General features: G+C 40.5%; 1 non-coding gene across 1 annotated transcript; it reads right to left on the bottom strand.

Moving 5' to 3' along the window:
• Positions 1–3,881: 3,881 nt before the first annotated feature.
• Positions 3,882–3,988, bottom strand: LOC117095994. Its single transcript, XR_004442288.1, has one exon. It is a non-coding gene; the product is annotated as a U6 spliceosomal RNA (small nuclear RNA).
• Positions 3,989–8,739: the final 4,751 nt, after the last annotated feature.

Here is an 8,739-nt window from a genome sequence, read left to right as displayed (position 1 = left end):
TGCTGGGGCACCCTGACCCTTTGGAATGCAGTGATGAACTCAATTGAAGAATTGCTTGCTGGGTTTCTACTGGGCACCAGGCACTAACCATGCTTGGTAACTCAATAAAGACAAGAAGGAGGCAACTGGGCTCTGCCTTCAAGGAACTGATGGTTGGGCAGAGGATGCTGGCAGCAAATAAGTGCATATTTTCACTTGGCCCCCTTGCCTCTACGGATGTGAAATTGCATCCTCTCAGTGCCTGGGATGCTGGCACAATGGTGCAGAGAGGTACCTGCTGTCATTGAAGGCCACAAAGCACGTTAGTGGCTCTGCTAATAGCAGATAGCCCTGTGGGCAGGGCCCAGCTGCTGCAGATAGTGTTTTTACAGTACTGAGACCTCTTGGCTAAAGAAAGAACAGTTGAGAAAGTCTACAAACTGTACAAACCATCCTTATTTGAGAAGTAGAAAGGTGATTTGGTTTCTATTGATTGCATATCTATAGTAAAAAAATTCACAGTCAAATTCTGCTTTTTGTTTTTTAGACACCCATGAAGTAAACACTATTGTCAGAGGAAACAGTGGAAATGAGGAGGCTGCCCTTGTCTTAGAGAACCTATCAGGAAATGCTTTCCTGAATAGAAAGTATCCTTATCCATTGTTCAGCATCCAATTTCCCCTTTGTTCCATGTTTGATAACAATAGCAAACCTTAATTTCAGTCCAGCATAAAGAGATTATTGTGAGTTTTGGGTCAGTCAGGTTTGCACTAATGAGTTTTGACTAAATGCAGTTTGAAACCTGGGTTTATCCTGCTGGCAACAACTGAATATCTTGACTTCCCCTTTGAGGGAAAAGCAAGGGAGGTTGGCAGCTTCTGCAGAGGTGGCATCTGAGTTTGCTGATGCCCGAGGGGCTATAGTGGATTTTAAGACACATGTTACTTTTGTTAGTAAAACACTACTAAAGCATTTCTTCAGGAGAAATGCTTAGAGGAAGAAGATATTTAGGTTTTTTTTAAGATGAAGTCTCACTCTATCACCCAGGCTGGAGTGCAGTGGCATGATCTCGGCTCACTGCAATCTCTGCCTCCTAGGTTCAAGCAATTCTCCTGCCTCAGCCTCCCGAGTAGCTGGGACTACAGTCATGTGCCATCATGCCTGACTAAGTTTTGTATTTTTAGTAGAAACAGGGTTTCATCTTGTTGGCCAGGCTGATCTTGAACTCCTGGCCTCAAATGATTCGCCTACCTCGGCTTCCCAAAGCGCTGGGATTACAGGAGTGAGACACTGTACCCAGCCAATTTACCAAATTTTTACCACATTTTATCCCTATACAGGAATGGGAAACGATGAAAATCTCATGCTGGGGAAGAATATAGGAGACACATATATTGGTTTGCCTGGGACTGAGTTAGTTTGTGCCCATTGCCTTAGCAGCCTGTTTGATGTAACATGTCTTAGATTCCTCATTTTAAAATGAGATATTGGCCAGGCATGGTGACTGACACCTGTAATCTCAGCACTTTGGGAGGCTGAGGTGAGTGGATCACCTGAGCCCAAGAGTTTGAGACTAGCCTAAGCAAGATAGCAAGACCCCATCTCTATTAAAAATACAAAATCCTGTTAGCCAGGTGTGGTGGCACATGCCTGTAATCCCAGCTACTCTGTAGGCTGAGGGAGGAGGATCGCTTGAGTCCAGGAAGTTGAGGCTGCGTGAGCCATGATTGTGCCACTGCACTTGAGCTTGGGCAACAGAGGGAGATCCTGTCTCAAAACAAACAAAATACTAATAATATGAGGTGTCATTATTATTATTTTTTAATATGTATGCATGTTTATTAACAGTTTGGTCAATGTAATAGCTCAGAGAAATCTTAAGTCAGGCAAAAGATAAGTGAGTAGCCTTGTTTAAAATGTTATAAAATCCTGGAGTGTCTATTTAGGGGTTGATTGGAACATTTTGAAAGAGACTGCCCTTTGCTGTTCTGCAGGCTCCTGCGGTATGAGGAGCACAGAACCTCTGACAAAGGCATTTGGAGGGTTTTCTTTTTCTTTCTTTCTTTTTAAATTATACTTTAAATTCTGGGGTACATGTGCAGAACGTGCAGGTTTGTTACATAGGTATACACATGCCATGGTGGTTTGCTGCACCCATCAACCTGTCATCTACATTAGGTATTTCTCTTAATGCTCTCCCTCCCCTATCCCCCACATCCCGACAGGCCCCGGTGTGTGATGTTCCCCTCCCTGTGTCCATGTGTTCTCATTGTTCAACTCCCACTTATGAGTGAGAACATGCGATGTTTGGTTTTCTGTTCCTGCGTTATTTTGCTGAGAATGATGGTTTCCAGCATCATCCATGTTCCTGCAAAGGACATGAACTCATCTTTTTTATGGCTGTGTAGTATTCCATGGTGTATATGTGGCACATTTTCTTTATCCAGTCTATCATTGATGGACATTTGAGTTGGTTCCAAGTCTTTGCTATTGTGAATAGTGCCACAATAAACATGCATGTGCATGTGTCTTTATAGTAGAATGATTTATAGTCCTTTGGATATATACCCAGTAATGGGATTGTTGGGTCAAATGGTATTTCTGGTTCTAGATCCCTGAGGAATCACCACACTGTCTTCCACAATGGTTGAACTAATTTACACTGCCACCAACTGTGTAAAAGTGTTTTTATTTCTCTACATTCTTTCCAGCATTTGTTGTTTCCTGACTTTTTATTTTATTTTAATTTTTATTTTTTGAGACAGAGTCTCACTCTGTCACCCAGGCTGGAGTGCAGTGGAGTAATCTCGGCTCACTGCAAGCTCCACCTCCCGGGTTCACACCATTCTCCTGCCTCAGCCTCCCAAGTAGCTGGGACTGCAGGCGCCTGCCACCACGTCCTGCTAATTTTTTGTATTTTTAGTAGAGAAGGGGTTTCACCTTGTTAGCCAGGATGGTCTCGATCTCCTGACCTTGTGATCTGCCCGCTTTGGCCTCCCAAAGTGCTGGGATTACAGGCAGGAGCTGCTGCGCCCGGCCGTTTCATGACTTTTTAATCATCGCCATTCTAACTGGCCTGAGATGGTATCTCATTGTGGTTTCGATTTGCATTTCTCTAATGACCTGTGATGATGAGTTTTTTCATATGTTTGTTGCTCACATAAATGTCTTCTTTTGAGAAGTGTCTGTTCATATCCTTCATCCATTTTTTGATGGGGTTGTTTTTTTCTTGTAAATTTGTTTAAGTTCTTCATAGATTCTGGATATTAGCCCCTTGTCAGATAAATAGATTGCAAAAATTTTCTCCCATTCTGTAGGTTGCCTGTTCACTCTGATGATATTTTCTTTTGCTGTGCAGAAGCTCTTTAGTTTAATCAGATTCCATTTGTCGGTTTTGGCTTTTGTTACCATTGCTTTTGGTTAAAACACATTGCTTTTGGTTAAGTCATGAAGGCTTTGCCCATGCCTATGTCCTAAATGGTATTACCTAGGTTTTCTTCTAGGGTTTTTATAGTTTTAGGTCTTATGTTTAAGTCTTTAATCCATCTTGAGCTAATTTTTGTGTAAGGTGTAAGGAAGGGATCCAGTTTCAGATTTCTGCATATGGCTAGCCAGTTTTCCTAACACCATTTATTAAATAGGGAACCCTTTTCCCATTGCTTCTTTTTGCCAGGTTTGTCAAAGATCAGAAGGTTGTAGATGTGTGGTGTTATTTCTCAGGCCTCTATTCGGTTGCATTGGTCTGTATATCTGTTTTGGTACCAGTACCATGCTGTTTTGGTTACTGTCGCCTTGTAGTATAGTTCAAAGTCAGGTAGCATGATGCCTCCAGCTTTGTTCTTTTTGCTTAGGATTGTCTTGGCTATGCAGGCTCGTTTTAGGTTACATATGAAATTTAAAGTAAAAATATGGAACGCTTCACGAATTTGCACATCATCCTTGTGCAGGGCCCATGCTTATCTTCTCTGTTTCATGCCAATTTTAGTATATGTGCTGCTGAAGTGAACACTGGGCTGTTATTATTAACAGTTCCACTAAAATGTACCTGGAGGGCTTCATTTATTGTATGGTGTAATATATTGCTATTTACTTATTTTTATTTTATTTTATTTTATTTTATTTTTGAGACAGTCTCACTCTGTCACCCAGGCTGGGGTGTAGTGGCATGATCTTGGCTCACTGAAACCTCTGTCTCCCAGGTTCAAGCGACTCTCCTGCCTCAACCTCCCGAGTAACTGGAACCAGAGGCATACACCACCACAACTGGCTAATTTTTGTATTTTTAGTACAGATAGGGTTTTGCCATGTTGGTCAGTCTGGTCTTGAACCCCTGACCTTAAGCAATCCACCCGCCTTAGCCTCCCAAAGTGTTGGGATTACAGGCATGAGCCACTGTACCCTGCTACTTAAATTTTTTGAAATGCATTTTTATCTTGCCCTAAACCAGAGGTGTCCAGTCTTTTGGCTTTTCTCGGTCACAGTGAAAGAAGAAGAATTGTCTGAGGCCATACATAAAACACACCAACACACCAACGCTAACAATAGCTGATGAGCAAAAAAAAAAAAAAAAAAAAAGGAAAAGAATCCTCTCAAAATCTCATAATGTTTTAATAAAGTTTACAAATTTGTGTTGGGCTGCATTCAAAGTTGTGGGTGTGGGTTAGACAAGCTTGCCCTAAACCCATTTGCAAAAATGAGCTAAGACAAGCGCATATTTAATAAAATAAAGTATTAAATTTAATAAAAACAAAGTACTAAATTTCTGTTTTGTAAGAACATTAATGATAGACATATAATATGTACAAAATGTTAATGTTTGTTAACATTTGCTGCGCACTATGAGGACCACAGAAGTATCAGTACCAGCTGTCTCAAATCTGATAAAGGAACAGCCACATCTATTTCAAAAGTTACTGTGACAGTTATTTTAAGAAGTTTGTAGGCAGTGGCAGAAAGTATGTTTTAGGATTACTCTGAGAAGTATGAGTTTTCATTTATAGCTATGTATTTATTTATATCATTTATATCTTCTAAATTAATTTCATTTTCAATTCCAAGATTTCCTGGGTACAAACAAACAATAAAATCATAGCTGCTAATGTGTGTCATTAGCAGAAAAACTCATCATGCAGTTAGGTGATGCCAGCTTTATAAAGTGTAATCAGATGCTCCAAGTAGAAAAATCAGTTGATTGCAATAATAGATTTTTTTTTTTTTTGTCCAATTCATCAAAGTAAAGCTTCTGGAAGTTTCCTCAAATTCAACATCTGAACATTGTTGTGAATGCTATTGTAAATGTGGTTATAAAGTTCCACATTGAAGATAAAATTATAGTTTTTACAGTGATAATACAAACAAAATCTGGCAGAACACCATATTTTGGTAAAACTAATGTTCATACTCAAAAAAATGATGTGGAGCAGAAATATATTTGGAATTGGTACACTGAAAATTCATACTTGTGTCCAAACAAGCTCTGATACTCTAGCAATCAAAACAGAAGCCACCGTTGCCACACTCCACTTGATCTTAGCCAAAAGGCCGAGAAGCGGTACCGTTGCCACACTCTATGAAGGTTTTCAGACATACACAGAATAAACCATGAAATTATCTTCATGAAGTTGTTGTTGAATTAAATAACAAGTTTGGCACGGCGTTTGGGGCTCTTTCTTGCTACTTATCACTGGTTGGATTTTAGAAATGTCTGGGCCTTTGTGAACCAAGCTCTGTGTTGATTTTGACATTTTTTGGAAATGAGTCCTTTAGTTTTTATTTACATTTTATTCAAAATGTGTTGAAAATCTTTATAAAAGTATTCAATAAACAGAACACCAACAACCTTTAGATTTCGAAACTTTAAGCCAATTGTAGTGTTGTCATTAACGAAAACAAAGTTTGCTAGCAGGAAACCATTGAAGTTTATCTCCATAAAAGTAGGGGAGAATTGAATAAATTAAACAATGCAAATGCAAATGATGAACAGGACTTAATTTTGATATTCTATGATTTCACTCTGGTTCAACTGAAAAATAATACATATTTAGTACTAAAATGAAATGAAATGAAGAAGACCTACAACATTGCATCAATCTAAGTATAGCTGAATATTCAAAAGGATCTGGCAATTTTTCTGATGCCTTGTCTTATTAAAGTATTTGTCAAAGAGAGCTATTATGAGTGGAGGCAACAAAAAATGTTGTCTGTGAAAAGATTTGGGCTAAAATATTTATATTTTGTGAAAGAATTAAAAATAAGTTCATTTGGAAAAAAATGATTTGAAAAATCAATGTTGTGGTGTTTGAGACAAATGCATCTTACAAACTGATCTAAATATGTGAATACATAACTATATGGGATGTGTAATATATTATAATAATGTATTAGGTTATATTATTAGGATATATAATATAATACATTGCTGTATAGTTTATAATATATAATGTTATATAATATTTTACATATAATATACATATATAATACAAGACGGTAATTCTGCTATCTTTATTCTCCAATATTTGGATAATCAATATCAATAATTTGTTTTGCTTTTAGTATATAAATTTTCATTATTCAAACTTTTAAAGAAATATTTTTAATTTTGCAATAGTTTTAAAAAATGTTTAATTTTTGCAATGGAAGCTTTTTCCTTTTGAAATTACTTTTATAAATTATTTTATCTTCAAATAGAACTACTCTATTTATCTACCAATATACCACAATCAATGTCAGTCGATAAATATATATTCAAAAATACATCATTTTGGACGGGCAAAGTGGCTCACACCTGTAATCCCAGCACTTTGGGAGGCTGAGGAGGGCCCATCACTTGAGGTCAGCAGTTCGAGACAAGCCTGACCAGAATGGTGAAACCCTGTTTCTACTAAAAATACAAAAATTAGCTGGGTGTGGTGGCACAGGCCTGTAATGTCAGCTACTCAGGAGGCTGCCACAGGAGAATCACTTGAACCTGGGAAGCTGAGGCTGCAGTGAGCCAAGATCACTGTTGCCTGGGCAACAAAGCTAGACTTCATCTTAAAACAAAAAAACAAAACAACAACAACAACAAAAAGAACTCCACATCATTTTAACTATTTTTAACAGTCACTTTTACTCCCAGGTGTTTTACTTGGATAACAAGTAGCCACCCTAACTATAAAGTCTTCATAGACCAGGCCATTCAGGGAAAACTGACTTTGGCAAATGCAATTCTCATTAGAAAGCAAACTTTTCTGGAAAGAGGAAAGGCCTAGGAAATGGTGATTCCTTCATTCGTTCCCACAAGCATTCATTCAGGACATGCTTACCACTTGCCTTCAATGGTTCTAGGTGCTAGAGACAGAGGTGATGTGGGGCTTGCATCATAAAATGAAGTACAGGACCAGCATCCTTATGGAATTGATGTTTCAGTTGAAAATTCAAGAGGCATGGCAGAAAGCAGGCACTGCTGGAGCACAGAGTGAGAGAGTGGGTGGGGAAGGGTGAGGTAGGGGAGGCCGGCAGAGAAGGCTGAGGATACACGAGTCCACAGGAAGGATCTGGATTCAGCCTAAAGGATGTGGGAAGTTATTAATGGGTTTTAAACAGAAAGATAACTTGATTTTTTAAAAGAAGATTGCAGGCCAAGCATGGTAGCTCACACCTGTAATCCCAGCACTTTGGGAGGCAAGCAGATCACCTGAGGTCAGGAGTTTGAGACCACCCTGGCTAACATGGTGAAACCCCATCTCTACTAAAAATACAAAAATTAGCAGGGCATGGTGGCGGGTACCTGTAATCCCAGCTACTTGGGAGGTTGAGGCAGAAGAATCACTTGAACCTGGGAGGCAGAGGTTGCAGTGAGCCAAGACCACACCATTGAACTCCAGCCTGGGGGACAAGAGCAAGACTCCATTTCCAAAAAAAATTGCTTTTCAGGATGAAGGATAAATAGAAAGGACAATATGAACATGGGAAGGTTAATGAACAGGCAGTCGTCCTGGTGAGGGAGGGTGGTCTGACTCGATTTGTGGGCAGTGGAGGAAGGGTGAATGGGTTTGAGAGGTGCAGGAGGCAGAAGAGAGAAGATTCCAGATGGATCAGATGCAGTGGGCTGAGAGCAGGAAGGAGCAAGGCATCAGGGATGACTCTCAATGTTATCCTTAGTGAAGACAGTGCTGTTCGTTGAGACCGTGACCCCCCTAGGAAGAGCAGGCATCAGGACACAGACATCGAGCTGGCTTGGGCTGTGCTGGTTTGGGTCGTGTTTGCAGGCTGCTTAGATGCACAAGTCCGTGAGCACCGCACCTGCCATCTAGAGCTCAGGAGAACAGTCTGGGGGGAAGACACGGACAGGAGCTGTGGGCCCAGAGCTATGAGACAATGGAGTAATGAACGACTGGGAATTACAGACTGGACCATGGCAAGACTAGGGGGTGTGGTTAGGTTTGGGAAAGGCAGCACAGCCCCTGATGAGCATAGAGAATAAAAGACTGAATGGACTTCTATGTGTGGACTTGGATGAAAGCAGAGACGTGGGGTCCACCAGTTGGGGCTGGAGGCCTGGTACTCCCTGAGGGACGTCAGACACTCAGGCCTCTCAGAATTCAGCGGTTCCTGGAAGGGGCTGTGAGGTGAGGAGGGACTTCACTCCTGAGGTGTGTAGCAGTGGTTGGCAGGCAGAGGCAATCAGGTATGGGTTTGTAGTTTGGAGAGGGGTGCGAATGACTAGGCTGAGCCCTTGGAAATGGGGGTGACAGCGTGGGACAGTGGGGGCAGAGGGAA

This window comes from Trachypithecus francoisi, unplaced genomic scaffold (assembly GCF_009764315.1).
Source record: "Trachypithecus francoisi isolate TF-2019V2 unplaced genomic scaffold, Tfra_2.0 Contig01440, whole genome shotgun sequence".
NCBI lineage: Eukaryota > Metazoa > Chordata > Mammalia > Primates > Cercopithecidae > Trachypithecus > Trachypithecus francoisi.
This window is presented reverse-complemented; position numbering and strand designations above follow the sequence as displayed.